The sequence below is a fragment of the Nelumbo nucifera genome, chromosome 2, assembly GCF_055504915.1.
Source record: "Nelumbo nucifera cultivar China Antique chromosome 2, China Antique-T2T, whole genome shotgun sequence".
In the NCBI taxonomy this organism is placed as follows: Eukaryota; Viridiplantae; Streptophyta; class Magnoliopsida; order Proteales; family Nelumbonaceae; genus Nelumbo; species Nelumbo nucifera.
The window spans coordinates 69081513-69102620 of NC_142650.1; the positions used below are offsets into that span (position 1 = coordinate 69081513).

General features: G+C 40.9%; 1 pseudogene across 1 annotated transcript in view; it reads right to left on the minus strand.

Annotated features, from left to right (window-relative positions):
- The window catches only part of LOC104601519 (outer envelope protein 61-like), a 49625-nt pseudogene extending 29267 nt beyond the window's left edge, over positions 1–20358 (minus strand). Inside the window, exons 1-5 of the transcript XR_016081919.1 lie at positions 19945–20358; positions 19149–19864; positions 18948–19045; positions 17726–18849; positions 15566–15794 (exon numbers count right to left, since the gene is read on the minus strand). The product of XR_016081919.1 is annotated as an outer envelope protein 61-like (transcript). The remainder of the gene's footprint in view (positions 1–15565; positions 15795–17725; positions 18850–18947; positions 19046–19148; positions 19865–19944) is intronic.
- Between the last annotated feature and the right edge of the window lie 750 nt (positions 20359–21108).

Consider the following 21108-nt stretch of genomic DNA (forward strand, 5'->3'; position numbering starts at 1 on the left):
GCATGTTTTGAAGGGTCCAAGGGATGCTCTTGCTTTGGAAGTTAGCTAATGAAAAAAGACTGTTTAATCAGTTAGCACAAGATTTGGGAATTCAGTTAAAGTGGGTAAAGAGAAGTGCCAACTCCTTTGTGGATACTCTTGCTAAGGAAGGGGTGGGAAGGGAACAAATGTTTTGGGCAATGTTGTAATCTGTTTGGTGTTTTTCCGTAGTTGAGGGTTAACAAGGTTTACCTCTCCCCTTCTACTTTGTACTCTTTTCTCTAATTTTTAATGAAAGTCTTTTGTTATTCATCAAAAAAAGGGGTCCAAGGGAAACACCTGTTAGATTTTTCCCATGAGATGACCGCTTGTGAGTCTCCTTCCACCTCAATCATTCTAAACCCCAGCTATCTAGCTAGTCTGAGACCTTGCAAGAGAGCCAACAGTTCAGCCTTCAAAGAGTTTCCTAAACCAATTGGCCCTGTAAACATCACCACAATCCTACTCTCTAAGTTTCTGATGACTCCTCCTATTCCAGCCATACTCGGGATTCCAAGGGAACTCCCACCAGAATTTAGTTTTACTTTATTACCCTCTGGGGGTTTCCACTCCATAGAAACTCTATCTTTTACTCTTGATGATTATGCTCTTTCAGTCCAGGCCCTTGAGAAGTCAGTTACTGAGAAGGTTTTGAAGATGTCTAAGGTCTTCACCCAAAAGGTTACCTTTATTTTTATGTTGTTTATCACTTCCTCCAAGGTCCTGCTCATCTCCAAGAAGATTCTACTATTCCTCTCTTCCCACACCACCCAGAAAATTGTTGCTTTAGTGGCCCTCCAAAGCACTTTCCCTCTTTTCTTTGGTTGCCTCAAGAAGTTCGGATTGAACAGACCACCACATCTTGAGGGGGGTCCACCTGCACCCAAAGAGAGAACGAAAAACCTCACAAATTTTAAGCACAAAGGAACAGGAGATTAGTAATGGGATAGGTTCTCACCACTATCCCTATGTAAGAAGCATATGTGAGGAGAAAGGCATACGGAAGGCCTTCTTTTCTACAACATATCACAAGTGTTTACCTTACCAAGAAAACTTTCCTATCAGAAATCTTGAATTTCAAGTGGGATAGGCTTACTCCAAATTTCCTTCATTGGGAAGTTCACCCCTTGATGGTTTGAGGAGGCAAGGGACTTAAAGGAGGAGCGAGTAAAGAGGCCATCTAGAGATATCTACAAATTTTGGAGTCTTCAAGAGATGTATCCAGCGAGACCTGCCTTAAGGTATCAGGTAAGTGCATCAAAGAAGAACATTCAAATTCCCATAACCCTCTTCTAAACCCGAGGTTCCAATTTAAACCATTTTGGAGTCTTCAAGAGATGTATCCAGCGAGACCTGCCTTAAGGTATCAGGTAAGTGCATCAAAGAAGAACATTCAAATTCCCATAACCCTCTTCTAAACCCGAGGTTCCAATTTAAACCATTTGGAGAAGGTATTCCTATTCTAGAATTGTACTTTATCACCCCTTCCCACATCATACCTAATGAAATTGAGAGATTGGATAAACATCATGAATTGCTTTCCATAAAGAAGTTGAGCAAGTATGGGGAGAAACTTTTGTATCCCAGCCATTACCTTCTAGCCCATGAATGCTTACTATTACCTTGTGTCATAGCCTTTTTCTCTCAAAGGGAAATCTCCATAACCATTTACCAAGTAGGCCAATGTTTCTAAAAGCAATATTCCCTAACCCTAGGCCCCTTCTTCTTTGGGTTTGCTAACCTGTTCCCAATTTACTAGATGGTCCTTTTTTTTTTCCTTTCTTGGTTCCCACAGAAAGTCCCTCATGCACTTCTCCAATTTCCCTGCTATCCTAGTTGGGATGCAAAAGGTTGAAAGGAAATAAATGGAAAGATTTGCCAATGTAGATTTTATCAAAGTAATTCTTGTTAGACAGTTTTGTATGCCCTTAGCTTCAATCATTTTGATGTACTTTTGTTGTTTAGTGGAAATAAATAAAGTGCATGTTTGATTCATGTTGTTTGGTTTAATTCTGTGTAAAACCCTAAAACTGGACATTTGTAGAGACTCATGTTAGTTTTAAATGTTCACAGCCGTTGGATAAGTCTGGGGAGATTTATCCTGCCAAGGCTGATACTGGTGTGCCACCAAGTGTTGGGATGGCCTGTCTCAGCCATCAGGGTAAGACCCGAGGCACATACAGCATGGGATTACTTGAATCCTTGAACCGGACCAGATTTCCAGTCTTGCCCTGGACCTTGGAGATAGATGGGCAAAACTGGAAAGTTACACCTGACCCCTAGACTCGATTGTGACACTTCACTAGGTGCTGGATCAGGCTGCCTTTGATATGCCAATCAGTGAGATCCTTAGTGGGGATCAAAACCTGGGTATGTTGGGGCAGTTTGAGAATTCATCTGAGTGGGTGGTCATAGTGACAGAATCAGCCACTTTGTCGGACAAAGGGTAATGATCGGGAATGCACTCTCTCTGATGGAAACCAAACTGCCGGCAGTTGATTTCAATCGTTGGAATTTTGTTTTTGCAAAATTAATATATTTACATATATATGTACGGTTTCAAAATGTTTGCAAATGGTTTTAATTCCCGGGATCCATGTGAGAGGAGAGTGCGGCACTGTTCCTTGCAGCCGAGGGAGAGGTCCTCTCTTGTCGGGCAGTGCTTGATCATTAAGGGCTGAGAGGTTAAGTGTAAGACCATTTAGGATAATACCTGATGGGCTAATCTTGCACCTGCCCACAGTCCCTGGGTTTTTATAAGATGGCTTGGCCCAGGGACCACTTAATGTAAGTGTTGGGCCCATAGGGTTCATACGATGGACTCAAGGGGTTCATTGAGATTTTCAGTGAATTCGGCTGGGCCTTGTATTAAAGGCTGGGCCGAACCCATGTGGCTGGTGTGTAGATCAATGCTTGGGTCCCACGCCATACAAAGAAGCCCAACTGGGCAGCAGATTGGAAACTAATTAAACACTGAATACTTAATGGGCCAAAAGCCCATTTCGAAGTGGGCTGATATGATCACCCATCAATGGGGCGAATTTGAGATTGAAGTTAGCAAAAAGGATTGGGCTCTTAGCCTTATCCACTCTTAGAGACCAAATTCAAATCAGATTTGAATCTGGTAACCTCCTGATAAGATCAGGAGTAAGCTAACTCTATCTGGGAAAGGGATTAAGATTATCCCCTATCCAAATACTGATTTGGATTGGGATAACTCCTAATTAGGAGATTTCTTAATCAAGAAGAAAAGAGAGGAGAATTTCGAATGAACCAAGAGGGAGAGAAATCAGATTTCGATCCAAGGGGTTTTGGTAAGCAAAAAAAAAAAAGGTTCCTGCGAATTGAGATTAGATCTCATTCTCTCCAGAAAAGAAAACAATTCAGTTTTTTTCGTTTCTGGAAAATCTCCTCCTGCCGCCGCCATCTGCATTGTTGCAAGATTTGATCTTTGCAGAAAGGAAAGTCAAGAAACCAGTTCTTGACATCAGTCTTGCAAGAAAGACTGAAAGAATTCAGTGTTTAGTACACCCAGGGGATTCTTGTGAAGGATCCAGTGTGTAGGACGCACCCTGCTGGTTCTGTTCCATCCACAGCTGTGTCATCTTCAGCAGGGACAGATCTTGGAGCTTTCTTTGGGCGTGAACACCAACTTTGGGAGATACTGCTTCTCCGGATCAGGTATAATCCTCCCATTTATCTTTTGGTACAGATCTGGTTTGATTAGGGTTCAAGTAGATCCTTGAATATTGTATTCTAAATTCAGGGAATATGATTCCCAGTTGGGAGAAGGTAGGAAATTTTGAAATTCGCCCCACCCATTCCGCAACCTTTATGGCGTCCATTAGATGGATCCTACCATTCTTTCAGTGGTATCAGAGCCACAGGTTCGAATCTTGAACCAAAAGAAAATCAGATCTGACCCTACGCAGATGGATAGAAGGTGTTCTTTCAAGATTTGCGCAGATTGTTTTCTTTTTTTTTTCAAGAAACTGTTTCTTGTTAAGGGCGATTGATCTGAAATTAATTTCTATTAAATCCAAAATTTATTTGGAATTGTTCTTTATTTATTTTGATTTAATGGACTGTTCAAACCTGGAGATCGCAGTGCAGTTTTAGCGCAGATGGTCTGCGCACCCTTTTTCTTTTCTATTTATTTATTTCATTCAATTCGGTCTGTAAATAATTTTTTTTTATTTTTTAGACTGAATGTATAGGATTTGATCAAGAATGTAATTAATAGAAATAGGATTTCTGTTATTTTTCTTGATTAAAGAAGATGGAAGAAGATGGCGGCGCTGGAGATTTGCAGATGGAGAAATCGTTTTCTGCGATTTGCAGTTTATGAAACTGCAACCCTTGTGATTAACCTCTGTTTTGCAGGTGGTGCGAACAGTCCATAATTGTTTTGTGTTTGCTAGAAATCAAAACTATTAATTTCAGATCATTCAATAATTAATTCTTGAATTGAAAATCAGTTTTGGACCATTTCGGACTAGATTGGACCAAAACTGTTTGGACCGAATCTGGGTTTCGAAAGGGGCTGTTCTCAGTCCAATTGTCTCACACTTTTGTTCCAAATCTGATGTTCAATTACAGGGATTAATTCGGCCCACCTGTAAAGCCCAGTTTTAAAGGGTTAAAACTGCAAAAGCCCATTATTGTGAGATAAGCTGTATGGGCCGAACTGCTATCTGCGATTCAGCCCATACACCTAGTGGACATTAATCGTTAATGACTTGGTTTTTAAATGGGCCGTTGAATGGGCTTTACAGCAATTAATTGATTGGATCAATTCCTCCTTTACATGTGATGTTTGGATGTTTGATGTGCTGCGACCATGGGCCATAAGTACTTGGCCCATGATGACTCGTTAGTGGCTCTTGCGCACACCATGGCTGAATGCACATCATTGCCATGGTGTCCCTGAAGGTCATTGGATGACCCCCTCTTTGCCTGGTGGGCCCCACAACCCTGAAAAGGGATGCGTACGGAACCCCTAGCCGATGAAGGCCCACCAGAAATCTGACTTTATGAAAGTCAGTGGGAGCCACTTTGGTTTGACCTAAATTAGAACTAGGCCGTGATTTTGTTCCCTCCAGCAAATATGAATGCAAGTGATAGGGAGATCCATATGATGGACTCTCTAAAGGCCTTCCGTCATTAGCACAATGATGGGTCCATCAGTAATGAGGAAACGCACCATAAAATTGGGCTATCCATTTGCTGTTGGATCTGTTAGAGTGTTTCATAAGATGATAGGGGCGTCATAGACCGATGTGGGAGGGGCTTCACCAGAAAATGGGAACTCTCTCACGGTACCTTGGCGTAACCTGAATATGATGGGTGTGCACTCACTGACAGAAGGGTTTACCTGAAAACGGCTCTGAACCTTGTCTGACAGAGGCCAAAGGGAAACTCATTTGATGAGTGGATATGATCCGTCACAGAAAGGTGGTGGGGTTATGCAGCTGAAACAGTTGGCTTCACGCACCCCATGTGATTTCCCACATTTCCAGAGACATTTCGTCGTCTCCGTCACTGAGATAGGAGGGAAATCTCAGAGATGAACAAATGGGAATGGAACATAGATTAAAAGCCATATCTATGTAGGTAAACATGAATCAAACTAAGGTTGTGGACTAATGATTTTGCTGTTTTATCAGAAAATGGCAAACGGTCAATTTGCAAAGCTTCTAGACGATAACAAGCTTAAGGGCCCAAACTATGCCGACTGGTACAGAAATCTTATGCTGGTCCTAACTTCTGAAAAGTTAGACAAGGTAGTGAAAAATCCTGCCCCGGAACGTCCGGGTGATAGGGCTTCTGAGGCCCGTAGGAGGGACTACCAAGATTGGGAGGATAAGAACTCCCTAGCCCGCTGCTTTGTCATTGCCTCATTAGACAACTCAATACAGAGGCAGTTCGATCAGATCGAACTTGCCAATGACATATTGGACAGTCTAAGGACAATGTATGAGGAGCAGAACCGTTCTACTCGACAGAAGGTCCTGAAATTGTTCATGACCACGCAGATGACCAAAGGGCAGAAAGTTCATGACCATTGTCTTCGGATGATGGGATACATCAACGAACTTGAAACTCTTGGATCCGGGCTAGATCTTGGCACGCAAGTGGATGCCATCCTAAATTCTTTGCCCTCTTCCTTCAATGCGTTCACTATGAACTACAATATGAATAAGCTGAATGTCAGCGTCCAGGAACTCAGCAATATGTTGCAGAGGGCCGAGGATTTACTCAAGAAGGATGAGCCTGTGGTTATGCTTGCTGAAGCTAACAAATCGGGCAAGAGAAAGAGAAAGGCAAAGAAGCCTCAGAAGAAGACTACCAAACCCAAGAAGCAGAAGAAGAACAAGGCATCTGATGTCTGTCACTTCTGCAAGCAGACCGGCCACTGGAAGAGGAACTGTCCTACCTACCTGGAATCTAAGAAAGGTAATATCGAAACTTGTGTCATAGAAACTAATATGTTAGTTACTTCTGTGTCCTGGTGTGTTGACTCCGGGGCTTCAACTCATGCGTGTAATTCACTGCAGGGGTTCAAAGTTAGCAGAAGGCTGAGTGAAGGTGATGTGACACTGTTCTTGGGAACAACTGCAAGTGTTGCAGCTGCGGCAATAGGAACCGTAGAATTAGTTTTTAAAGAAGGAGTCCTTGTACTTAAAGATTGTCTTTATGTACAGAACTTGAGAAGGAATTTAATTTCTGTTTCAAAATTGTGTGCTGATGGATATACTGTTTACTTTAGTAATATGATTACTGTTAAACGGAATAATAAATTCATCGCATGCGGGGAGCTAGAGAACGGTCTCTATGTTCTGCATCCTTCTTTGGAAACTAACTTAACCGAAACTACGTCGGTCGAAAATCCCAAGAAAAGGACTCGTGATACAGTAAATCTCACGTGCCTCTGACATTACCGACTTGGCCACATCGGTGTCGACCGAATCGCAAGACTGGTAAAGGATGGTCCTTTGGATTTTCTAACCGTAGAAAATCTTCCCACTTGTGAACCTTGCCTCCAAGGTAAGATGACTAAGCGGCCATTTGACGGTAAGCCTGAAAGATGTGTAGGCACACTTGACCTAATACATACTGATGTATGTGGTCCCCTGAGTGTTAGGACACGGAATCAACACGTGTACTTCATCACCTTTACAGATGATTTTTCACGATATGGTTACGTGTACCTAATGAGACATAAGTCTGAATCATTTGAAAAGTTCAAAGAGTTCAGACAGGAAGTCGAGAAACAGTTAGGGAGAGAAATTAAGGCCCTTCGATCAGATCGAGGTGGCGAGTATCTCTCTGACGAATTCAGGGACTACTTAAAGGCCAATGGGATAGTGTCACAACTAGCTCCTCCTGCTACACCTCAACTCAACGGTGTTTCAGAGAGGAGAAATAGGACCTTATTAGACATGGTCCGGTCACTTCTCGTACGCTCAGAATTACCCACATCCTTTTGGGGATACGCATTAGAGACTGCTACCTACGTGCTGAATAGGGTTCCAACCAAATCAGTTCCGAAAACTCCATATGAACTTTGGACCGGAAGGAAGCCAAGTGTGAGACACTTGAAGATTTGGGGTTGTCCTGCACACGTTAAAAGAACAAGTGCGGACAAGTTGGAATCTAAAACCAGCCGTTGCCTGTTTATAGGCTACCCAAAGGATTCGGTGGGTTATCTATTCTATGACCCAAGTGAGCAGAAAGTGTTCTGCAGTCGAAACGCCCGATTCTTAGAATCCGATTACATCCTGGACACCCATCGTCAGGAAATAGTTCTTGATGAGGAGAGCTCAGGAGCAGTGGGAGATGACCCACAAGTTCCAGGTAATGACCAACCTAGAAGGTCCACCCGGGTATCCAGACCACCAGTCCGATATGGTTATGACCAGGATAGTTACCTGGTGGAAGCCTTGACTAGTGAAGAGGATCCCGTGTCTTACGCGGAAGCTATGTTAGACATAGACTCCCAGAAGTGGGTGGAGGCCATGAGAGCCGAGATGGACTCAATGGAGACCAATGGAGTCTGGACTCTAGTGGATCCGCCCTCCGGGGTAAAAGCAATTGGTTGCAAATGGATCTACAAGAGGAAGAAGGGCCCCGATGGCAGGATTGAGACCTTTAAAGCTCGTTTGGTGGCGAAAGGGTATACTCAGAAAGAAGGCATCGACTATGAGGAAACCTTTTCACCGGTGGCCATGCTTAAATCCATTAGGATCCTGCTAGCTGTAGCAGCGTACCATGATTACGAGATTTGGCAAATGGATGTCAAAACAGCGTTCCTGAATGGAGATCTTAGTGAAGATATCTACATGCAGCAGCCGCAAGGCTTCATTGCTGCTGGTCAGGAACACATGGTATGTAAACTTAATAGATCCATATATGGACTTAAGCAGGCTTCTAGGAGTTGGAACATCCGTTTTGATTCTGCAGTCAAAACGTTTGACTTTGAGCAGAATCCGGATGAGCCCTGTGTTTACAGGAAATCCAGTGGGGATAAGATCACCTTTTTAGTCTTGTATGTGGACGATATCCTACTCATTGGGAATGATGTAGGAATGTTGACTTCGGTCAAGGTGTGGCTATCACAGCAGTTCTCCATGAAAGATCTTGGAGAAGCTTCATACATACTGGGTCTTCGACTCTATAGAGATAGATCGAAGCGGATAATTGGATTATCCCAGGCTGCTTACATTGACAAAATTGTCAAAAGATACAGCATGGAAAACTCCAAGAAAGGAAACGTTCCTTTCAGGCACGGAGTCACTCTCTCCAAGAAGATGTCTCCCAAGACTTCTGAGGAGATTGAGAGCATGAGAGACGTTCCCTATGCCTCAGCTGTGGGGAGCATCATGTATGCCATGTTGTGCACTCGCCCGGACATAGCTCAGGCGGTGAGTGTGGTAAGCAGATTCCAGGCAAACCCAGGACAGGAGCACTGGACTGCTGTGAAGAACATACTCAAATACCTTCGAAGGACGAAAGAGTTTTGTCTGGTATTCGATGGTAGTTCACTGCAAGTTCTAGGGTATACCGATGCCGATTTCCAGTCGGATCCAGATGATAGAAAGTCTACATCTGGGTATGTTTTCACGATAGGATCGTGTGCTGTTTGCTGGAAAAGCAGCAAACAGGGGTCCACTGCAGACTCCACAACCGAGGCCGAGTACATTGCCGCAAGTGAAGCTGCCAAGGAAGCCGTGTGGATGAAAAAATTCATACACGAATTGGGAGCGATTCCATCCAGCACATCACCCATCCCGTTGTTGTGTGACAACAATGGAGCGATCGCCCAGGCTAAAGAGCCTCGGGCCCACTCGAAGTCAAAGCACATCGAGAGGAAGTACCATGTACTGCGGGAGATCGTTGGTAGAGGGGACGTCCTAATTCAAAAGGTAGCATCAGCGGATAATGTGGCAGACCCATTGACTAAGCCACTGACACAGAAGGTGTTTGAGAAACACGTGGAAAGTATGGGACTCCGGCTTGTACCAGATTGGACCTAAGTGCAAGTGGGAGCTGTTAGACAGTTTTGTATGCCCTTAGCTTCAATCATTTTGATGTACTTTTGTTGTTTAGTGGAAATAAATAAAGTGCATGTTTGATTCATGTTGTTTGGTTTAATTCTGTGTAAAACCCTAAAACTGGACATTTGTAGAGACTCATGTTAGTTTTAAATGTTCACAGCCGTTGGATAAGTCTGGGGAGATTTATCCTGCCAAGGCTGATACTGGTGTGCCACCAAGTGTTGGGATGGCCTGTCTCAGCCATCAGGGTAAGACCCGAGGCACATACAGCATGGGATTACTTGAATCCTTGAACCGGACCAGATTTCCAGTCTTGCCCTGGACCTTGGAGATAGATGGGCAAAACTGGAAAGTTACACCTGACCCCTAGACTCGATTGTGACACTTCACTAGGTGCTGGATCAGGCTGCCTTTGATATGCCAATCAGTGAGATCCTTAGTGGGGATCAAAACCTGGGTATGTTGGGGCAGTTTGAGAATTCATCTGAGTGGGTGGTCATAGTGACAGAATCAGCCACTTTGTCGGACAAAGGGTAATGATCGGGAATGCACTCTCTCTGATGGAAACCAAACTGCCGGCAGTTGATTTCAATCGTTGGAATTTTGTTTTTGCAAAATTAATATATTTACATATATATGTACGGTTTCAAAATGTTTGCAAATGGTTTTAATTCCCGGGATCCATGTGAGAGGAGAGTGCGGCACTGTTCCTTGCAGCCGAGGGAGAGGTCCTCTCTTGTCGGGCAGTGCTTGATCATTAAGGGCTGAGAGGTTAAGTGTAAGACCATTTAGGATAATACCTGATGGGCTAATCTTGCACCTGCCCACAGTCCCTGGGTTTTTATAAGATGGCTTGGCCCAGGGACCACTTAATGTAAGTGTTGGGCCCATAGGGTTCATACGATGGACTCAAGGGGTTCATTGAGATTTTCAGTGAATTCGGCTGGGCCTTGTATTAAAGGCTGGGCCGAACCCATGTGGCTGGTGTGTAGATCAATGCTTGGGTCCCACGCCATACAAAGAAGCCCAACTGGGCAGCAGATTGGAAACTAATTAAACACTGAATACTTAATGGGCCAAAAGCCCATTTCGAAGTGGGCTGATATGATCACCCATCAATGGGGCGAATTTGAGATTGAAGTTAGCAAAAAGGATTGGGCTCTTAGCCTTATCCACTCTTAGAGACCAAATTCAAATCAGATTTGAATCTGGTAACCTCCTGATAAGATCAGGAGTAAGCTAACTCTATCTGGGAAAGGGATTAAGATTATCCCCTATCCAAATACTGATTTGGATTGGGATAACTCCTAATTAGGAGATTTCTTAATCAAGAAGAAAAGAGAGGAGAATTTCGAATGAACCAAGAGGGAGAGAAATCAGATTTCGATCCAAGGGGTTTTGGTAAGCAAAAAAAAAAAAGGTTCCTGCGAATTGAGATTAGATCTCATTCTCTCCAGAAAAGAAAACAATTCAGTTTTTTTCGTTTCTGGAAAATCTCCTCCTGCCGCCGCCATCTGCATTGTTGCAAGATTTGATCTTTGCAGAAAGGAAAGTCAAGAAACCAGTTCTTGACATCAGTCTTGCAAGAAAGACTGAAAGAATTCAGTGTTTAGTACACCCAGGGGATTCTTGTGAAGGATCCAGTGTGTAGGACGCACCCTGCTGGTTCTGTTCCATCCACAGCTGTGTCATCTTCAGCAGGGACAGATCTTGGAGCTTTCTTTGGGCGTGAACACCAACTTTGGGAGATACTGCTTCTCCGGATCAGGTATAATCCTCCCATTTATCTTTTGGTACAGATCTGGTTTGATTAGGGTTCAAGTAGATCCTTGAATATTGTATTCTAAATTCAGGGAATATGATTCCCAGTTGGGAGAAGGTAGGAAATTTTGAAATTCGCCCCACCCATTCCGCAACCTTTATGGCGTCCATTAGATGGATCCTACCATTCTTTCAATTCTTCCACCCAAAGAAATGTAATTCCATTTTTCATGGGGCTAATTTCCTAGCAAACCTTTCCACCACTGGCTTCCAAAACCTATCACAACTAGGGTTCCCTCCCAAAGGCAATCTCTAATCCCACACCTTAGTACCTCAATCCTCAACAAACCTCTGCAAGTCCCTTGCATCCAAGTTGATTCCTACAATCCCATTTTTACCCCAATTAATCCTTAGCCTTGACAATCCAACAAAATTATTAATTAGTATCTTCAAATTTCTAGCCATTTCCAAATCAATTGTCTCACAAAACAAGATTATGTCAATTAGCAAATTGGAGATGAGAGACTACCGCTTGGTTTCTACCTAGCCTACAAACCCTAATCATACCTTGTAGATATGCTTTCACCACCAGTCTACTTAGTACCTCTGCCACTAAGGTGAGCAGGAAAGGAGATAGGGGATCTCCTTGTCTTGTTCCTTGCTTGGCCAGGAAGAAATCTTTGGCCACACCATTTGAATAGTGAGCTGAGCTAACACACCCTTTAATCCATAATATCCATCTTGCCCTAAACCCAAACCTCTCTAAGACTTCCAATAGCACTTTCTAGTTCACTAGATCAAAGGCTTTTTGTAGATCTACTTTGCAAACCAAACCTTGCTCTCTACTTTTCCTTTTTTCTACCTCTCACTCATTTGCTACCGAGATTTGATCAACAATCAATCTTCCTTCACAAAGGCGCCTTGGAAGGGAGAGATCGCCAAGGGAAGAACCTCCCTAAGCCTCTCGAGCAAAACCATTGAAATAATTTTGAAATAATTTTATAAAGAATCAAAACTAGACTTATTGGTCTATAGTCTTTTGTGGAGTTTTCACCTCCTTCCTTTCTGGCACCAAAGTAATATTGGCATTTACCCTTAGGGAATATCTCTCCTTTTTGGAAAAAACTCATTAAAGACTTCCATAATGTATGTTTTTAAGAACTCCCAACACTCTTGATAGAAAGCCATTAAAAAACCATTTGGCCCTGGGGCTTTGGATCTCACCATCAAGAAGATTTCTTTCTTGATCTCTTCCACCGAGAAGTTCCTTTCTAAAAATTGTGCTTATTCCTCTATCACTCTATCGCACTCCAAATTCGGCAACCTTGAAGTAACCTCAGCCAAAATAGAGCCTTAAAATGATTCACAAAAATCCTCATAATCTCTTGGCCCTCTCTCACTACCTGGCCCTCCATCTCCACACTATAAATGGTCTTTTTCTTTCTTCTACCATTTGCAATTGAGTGAAAAAACTTGGTATCACCATCCCCTTCCACTAGCTATTCAGACCTAGATTTTTTATTCCAACAGATCTCTTCCTTTCTTAGTATTTCCTCCAATTCATACTTTTGTTTCCATCTTTCCTCTATTTCCTCTTCTAACAGGATTCTCAGGGCCTCTTTTCTATCCAATTCTTCAATCCTCAAGGTCAACCTCTCCAGCTTTGAGAAGATCCAAAGGTTTTGAAAAGATAAAAAGAAAGAAGAGAATAATAGAAAGAAGATAAAACAGCCTCTCAACCCCTTGTTCATTTTTCTTTTTTCCTTAATTTCTATCTTAAATTATTATAAATATAAAATTATAGCATTCTTTTTACTTGCTAATTTGATATGAAATTGCTCTATTGAATACTTATTTTAACAACACTATTGTTGTAAATATTAAAATTATACTTTCATCTTTTAGATATGATTTGCCAAGCTCTAAGAGGAAATTAGATGTTCTTAATAGAGAGAATTGTTTTTTCTTCAATTAATATGTGTACTGATTGATATATAAAACTACCTGAAATTTTGTTTGGATAGAATTCTTATTGCCTAGGCAACACCTAGGCACCCCTCCCATCGCCTAAAATTGCCTAGATTCCTTGGCAACTATGATGTCAACACAACTAAATCTTGTTCCAACCCTCAAATCATTTCTCACTACTTCAACCCATGTCATTTTTTGCCTACCCCAACTCTTTTAGACCCTTCAAATCAAAAGAGATCACTTCTCAATAGTGCTGTATATGGTCTTCTCTACATGTAAATAAACCACCTTATTATACTTTCCCTTATTTTATCACCTATTGGAGCTACCTCTAAGTTCTTATGAATAAGTTCACTTTTGATCTTATCCTTTTTTAGTTTTTCCACTTATCCATCTCAAAATTCACACTTCTACTACATTCATCTTTGGACATGTTGTTTCTTGACTTCCCAACACTCTTACTCCATACAACATTGCTGTCCTCATGACCATTTTATATAATTTTCTTTTTAGCCCAAGTGGTATCCTCCTATCACATAGGACTCTAGATGCACCCCTCTATTTTCCCATCTTACTCTAGTTCTATGGCCAAGATCCTCCTCAATCTCATCCTTGTTATGGACTTTCGAATGAAGGTAAAGATGAGGTCACTTTGAGGTATCTCTGGGTCTCCAATCCTAATGTACTTCGATTTCCACTTGCATTTTTGTTAAACTTACATTGCATATATTCTAATTTAGTCCTACTTATTTTGAAACCCGTTGCCTTTAATACATTTGTTTTTTTTATTGGTAGCATTGAAGTTTTATCGTAACATGTATAAATTTTACAACCCCAAATGTTAGTTCGACATCTGCTACCTAACCCCAACTTTCTTTAAGACATTTGTCCATAAATCTAATTTTGCATTTAATCTCTCTCTAGTTTCATCAATTAATACTATGTCATCAATGAAGAATGTACACCATGAGATCATCTCCTAAATATATTTAATCAATTCATTCATGACTAGTGAAAATAAATAAGGATTGAGTTCTGAGCCTTGGGAAAGTCCCACAATAAGTAGAAATTATGATGTCTCTCCCACATGTTGCAGAAAATTGATTGAGAATAGCAGAAATCAGGTTTCAAGAAGAGAGAAGAAGAAGAAGGTGGCGGCAATAAGGGTTCAGAGAGAGATTTTGAACATAATCTCCTCTTACATCCCTAATCCTATTTCATTAACTTAATTTTAGTAATTTACAGAGAGGCCCATAGTTGGGCAGATAATTAAAAAACATAACATAAGAGAAAAGGCCCAAGTTGAGGCCCATTACAACAAAGAACATAAAGAAATAAAATAAGACAAATAGTCTATGGGCCATTCGGCCCATCTTCTCTACACACCCTCATACATGTCTTCATTCTTCAATTAGGTCCATATAAATATTTGGTGGTCCTATCTTTGCACTCTTCTTCTCCCTAAATTTTTTTATCAACTCTCTATATATAAAAAAAAAAAACAGCTTCCATAGTTGATTTCCCTAGCATAAAACCAAAATGGTTTTTTTGATATAGTTGTTTCTTGTAGCAATGTCTATCAATTACACTCTCCCAAAGTTTCATAGTTTGGCTTATTAAGTTCAACCCCACAATAACTATTGCAACCTTGTATATTGCCCTTCTTTTCAAATATAGGTAATATGGTACCCTTTCTCCACTCATCTAGCATTTTTCTTTGTTTTCACTATCTTATTAAATAGTTTAGTTAGTCATAATAGGCCCACTTCTAACATACCTTTCTAGACTTCTATCGGAATACCATCAAGTTCTAACGCATTTCCTTTCACCATATTTAAATTCTCCTTCACTTTGGAAACTCTAACTTTCTTAAGTACCTATTATTTTTATTTGTGTTAGAGTTACTAATCCCTTCCATGCTAGCACCCCCTATATATCATGGTCTGGTAGTTCTTCAAGCGACTGCAATTGTGATTATACGCACTTCTATACCTTTTCCAAACTATGGAAATGTTGTCTTGTTCACTCTTAGTTACTAAATGCAACCAGGAATTGGAGTTTCGCAATGTAAAACAAGATGTGCTAATATAGAATCGAATCACAGGATCTAAAACCAAAGAATATCCTACTAACCTATATTGAAGATTCATCTAAAATAGACTTTTCAAATACATAACGAATTTATCAATCATGGTGAAAATAGACAGTTGTAGCATTGGTTTAAATAAAGAAATCACAGTCACGACTTGAGATGATACCTGATTCTTCAGCATTTGAGCCTCATTCAGTTTATATGTGATCTCCTCATCAGTATGGGCATGAATGGCAGCAATCTCCTCATGTGCTTTAGCCATCTTAGAACCAACTTCAAGCATATCCTCAGTACGGGCATGCTTGAGCTGTTCTGCAACATTTTTCAAGTCCTCTGACGTTAGGTTTTTCATGCTTTCAGAAACCATTTTCATCAACGCAAGGATTGGACATCATCTAGCAAAGCAGTAAATATATAATAAAAATCAGACACTTACTCAGAAAGAGAAGAATGGTTGGAAGAAGAAAAAATGCAAACCTTAAGCTTAATACAATAGAACCACATTACATGTAAATATACAGTGTTAGTTATAGCCTATTTTCCAAGCTCGGGTGCTTAATAAAACAGAACAAATGATAACACAGGTCCGTCAAATTTCAGAAACCATAATAGTCGCTAAACAAGAATATAGAGCCACCCACCCAATTGTTGATGTCATTGGTTCACAGGTTGGCTCACGGATTTGTTGGGGCCTCACAACAATCACCCACAGCATAAAATCACAAGGTATTTGAAATAGCAACCATGAGAAATATAATAACAGCAAAAATGATGAAATCCAATTATTCAAGTAAAGACAAATAAAAACAAACACCACAAAGAACACAAAAATTTACATGGTTCGGCCTTACTGCATAACCAACGCAGAGCCTTGCCCACTCTCATACTTGGGCTTCCTCCTAACCTCATTGAATAGAAGAGATGCAATAACTTCTTCCAGGTTCACTGTATCTTTCCCGTAACAATGTTGTCACCAAGCTTTCATACAAATCAGGAAGTGAGGTAAGAAGCAAAAGGGCCTTGTCTTCTTCCTCCACCTTGAATATAGCTTTGTAGTTAAGCTTTCCCCAAATAAATCTTCTCCAACTTATCCCACAATTCCAGTGTAGAATCTTCCTCCATAGCATTATCAGCCAAGAGCAATTGAATCGTACTAACACGCATTGACTCGATGTCCTCCCAATCAGCATGCTTCATGTCTTATGGCTTTCCATCATTTCCCTTCAACGCTCTAGCCAAGCTTTGTTGAACCAAGACATCCTTTACCCTTCTTTGCCATAGGGTAAAACTGCCTTTGCCATCAAACCTCTCAATCTAAAACTGAGAACATGTACCTTTTGATGCCATAATCTCTCAAGCAATTTTATAAGCACCTTGGAAACACTAACCTGGGAGCTTAGATACCACTTTGTTGGGGCCTCACAACAACCACCCACAGTATAAAATCACAATGTATTTGAAATAGAAACCATGAGAAATCTAATAGCTGCAAAAATGATGAAATCCAAGCAAAGACAAATAAAAACAAGCACCACAAAGAACACAAAAATTTACGCAGTACGGCCTTACCGCCTATGTCCACAGGAGAGATAAAACATGCTATTCACTATAAGAGATAACTGAGAAGCATTACAAATATCTTGTGGCTTGCAACTCAAACCAACCCTTAACCCTTGTACACCCGTTCTCCCTTTCCTCTCAATCCGAAAAACAAAAACAAGAGGAAAAAACCCACTCTCACACTAAGAGCACTCTGTATTTTTCTCTCATACCTCTCCACAAAAGCCTTAACCCTATATACAAAAGAAAGCTTTTATATGTAAAACCTCTTTAACCTAAAGAGGGACCACATCAACCGTTAGATTAAAATTAATCCAACGGTTGTAAAATAAGACAATCCCAACAGGACTAACAACCATGTTCAATCAAAATCCCATCCATACCAACCAACATAAAACATGTCCACAATTATGAATCTACTATTTGGGTTATGAATGGGGTGTCTATATATTCAATTCAACCCATAAACTTAGATTAAAAAAAAAAATCTAGTAATGCAACTATTCCGGGATTCCGGTCTAACAACAACCCATAGATAATTATTGCCAAAGGAACATATTTCTTTCCCAAGGTGCCCGAAGTTATCAACTCAGGTCTATAAATAAACTAGTTACTGGGGTTTTCCATTCTAAAACATGCACAAACAAATTACATTTTAAGGGAAAAACCAGTTGAAATAGAAAGCATGTATCAGAACTCAATTTAAGTTTGAAGTTCAAAAAAATAATAATAAGTTCTAGTTCTGGACAAAAGAAAGAAAGATCACCAGCTGTTGGATATGCGCCAATTCACTTGGGGAGATTCTACTCAATTGTTCTTGAGCTATCCTGATCAACTCAGGGTCCCTCATAGCGTTATACACTTTTGGCTCCGAAACCAAACCAAAATTGAAAGACAGAGCTCGACAAAGCATTGGCTTTTCAGCACAAAAAAAAAAAAAAAAGAGAGAGAGCGAGGGAAGCTTTTCAGGGAATCAAATGCAGACCCAGTAGAGAAAATTGAAGAATTTAAAAAGGGTTCTTGACTTCTTGCTGATTTTTATCGAAATGGATCGAACAGGACATCCGACCCCCCGCCAAAACGGAAGGAAGAAAGGAGAACAGGAAACAATGGGAATATATATACGTAGCACACTGCTTCCTCGAATTCATTGCACTGCCGCTCAATTAACGACAAAATAAACAAGTGATGGGGGGTGCCCCCTCAACAAACAAACAAACATGCGTCCTTCTACGTAGAGACTGAATCTGGACCCACCATCGAATAGACTTCATCCAGGAAGTAAGAAAGATCAGACCATTTTCAACCGTCCAATTTATGATTTTTTTTTAATTCTAGTAGTAACTTATCTACAATTTAATGAGTTTGACTTTTTCATTCTTATTGGCTTCAGTTTGACTTCTTCGTCAAATATTATATTTTGTTGGGTAAATTTCTTAAATTATCCCTAGTTAGACAATTCTCCAAATTTTCTTCTGCCGATACTCGACCGTCGGGTATCACGTGATTTGATGATTTTGTCCATAATTCTCAAACTATCTATTTACGGTAAAAAATACTTTTTTTAGTTTTAATTCGTATTGGACCGATTGAACCGTTACTTGTCATTGGTACTGGACCGTTATTTTTGTCAACGTAAGCATCGTCGGTGCAGTGGGCGTTTTGTTAAAGCAGGGTGTCCGTCTCCACCTCCGCTTGCATCCTTCTCGTCGTCTCCCTCACCTGAGTCAAAACGGCATCCAAAATGGAAATCAAATGATGACCACCTCACCTCGTCCCTCGTCCCTGTTCGATTGCAAGCTTATTTTCAGGATCTTACTGAGTTCAGATTCAACCATTATTGATGGGTTATCCAGAACCTATGCCTCTACAGAGCAAGCAGCAGGGTTTCTGGTTTTGAAACAGACAAGAGAGAGATAAAATCAAAGTGTTTTTTTTTTCAATTTTCATTTTAAAGTTTTGAAACAGAGAAAGAATCAAAGAAGTACCTAGAAAGAAATATGATTATCTTTGGGATTATCTCTGATTTCATCAGCATGTTCTCCGATTGCAGAAGATGGATATGCCAATACCATAACCGAATAGCCTATTCATTTAAGAAAATCCAAACAGGAATGATAAATTAAAGACCGCTTCTTTTTTATCCAATTTAATTAAAATTTTCCAAATTGGGTCTGTCTCAAATTTACCAGGCTCCCTCAAATTTCAGAGATTCAGGCCGCCTGACTGGGATGAACCCAAGTACATCCTGATAGAATTTCAGAGATTCCTCCACTATTCTACGTACAATTGAAATGTGATTCAACGATGTAAGACGCAGAGGTCCTCCCACAACACCCAACATGCCCAAATACAACAAGATTGCAAACTCAACCTATACCAAACAATTGAAGAATCAAAAACCAAAAAACAGAAAGCCAACTGCAGGTGGGTTCAGACTTCAGAATCTTCAATTATACAGAGGATGAACGGAGAGGAAAACAAGCCCTGATGAAATGGGATTTGGCTCTCCGACGAAGACAGGTGGAAAAACCTCAAGCAAAGACAGGGCCCCTCCTGTGCATGGATGGAGCCTCGGCCGGAACCACCATAACGACCACCACCACCCCATTTGCACAAAGACAGGGCTCAAACTAAAATATGGAGCATGATCTGATGTGGGCGAAGAAATGGGAGCCTAATCTGATGGCGGATCGTCCAACCACCTTCGAACTGAAATCTAGTGCCCGATCTGATGTGGGCGAAGAAATAGGAACCTAATTTGATGACGGATCATCCAACGACTTTTGAACTGGAACCTGATCTGATGTGGGCGAAGAAACAGGAGCCTGATCTAATGGCGAATAGCAGAGATTGGGAGGTCTTTGGATAGTAATCCATCGATGTTGGTGAAATGTTCCCCCACCTCACCTCGCCGCTGCACCTCTGGTTCAGTCGGTGAGGAGCTTATAGTAATCCATCGATGTTGGTGAAATGTTCCCCCACCTCACCTCGCCGCTGCACCTCTGGTTCAGTCGGTGAGGAGCTTACAGTTGTCGCCGGTGATGAATACGACCCTTTCTATCCTCCAATGTAAACGCAAAAGTATTCCCAAGACCAAGAGATGGATAATATTTTTTCAGGAGAAACAACGAAAATAAATAAATTGATAAACAGATCTCACTCATTATCGAAACAAATGGAGGTGGCGTCGAGGATTGAACCGGGGGTTGCTCCGAGAAATCCAGACACACCTGCACGGGTTACAGGTGACAATGGAAGAAGACGCAAACAGTAAGGATAATTCAAGAGATTTACCCTATTTTGTTCAAGCTTTATTTTATGTGAGACATTTACCCTATTTTGTTCAAGCTTTATTTTATGTGAGACCCGACAGGTATATGGAAAGTTTTTGGGCAGAAAGATTTAAACCTCCCTATACCATCACGGAGATAATTAGGGGAGATTTAAGTCTTTCACCCAATGTTTTTATAGATAAAAAATATGGAATTTGGGATCCAAGAAATAAGTCAAACCAAATTACAAGATATTATAACCCAATTGTGCACATGCACCTTATTTGGATTAAATAATCAAAACTCTACTTTAAGCCCGGTATCCAGGTACGCCAGCCAAATCGAATTTACCATTTAACTTGACCTATTGACATCTCAATACGAGAGTAGTCACTCTCACTAGAATTTTAATTTGCATTGTGGTCTACTTGAGTTGGCTTTAATCAGTGGTGGCGCCAGGAAATTTCTTTTTTTTTTCTAAGTTAAACAAGAAAATGAGATAAAGAGGAGAAATATGGTTTGGGTCTATTACATATTTTTTTAAAGAAAATAAATATTGTTTTTTTTAATTTTGAGAGTTAAAGGAGCCTTGGAGAGTGGTCTGACGAGTTCACTCCTATACCCCAGTGGTCAAGATGGCAATGTCTTGCATAGTGCCGCATCCAACCCTTCGACGCTTCCAACTCGAATGAGAAAATCGGGTCGACGCCAATGAATCAATTGAACTAAGTCACTTTGGGCCAGAGACCTACAAGGAACTACTCCCTTCACCAAATCGACCTCAACTCTGGAGTGGGGGCAATTGATGAGGGGGGATTTGGCCCTCTAGTGGCATTGTACCACATGGCAACCCTAAACCATTACTTAACACCCC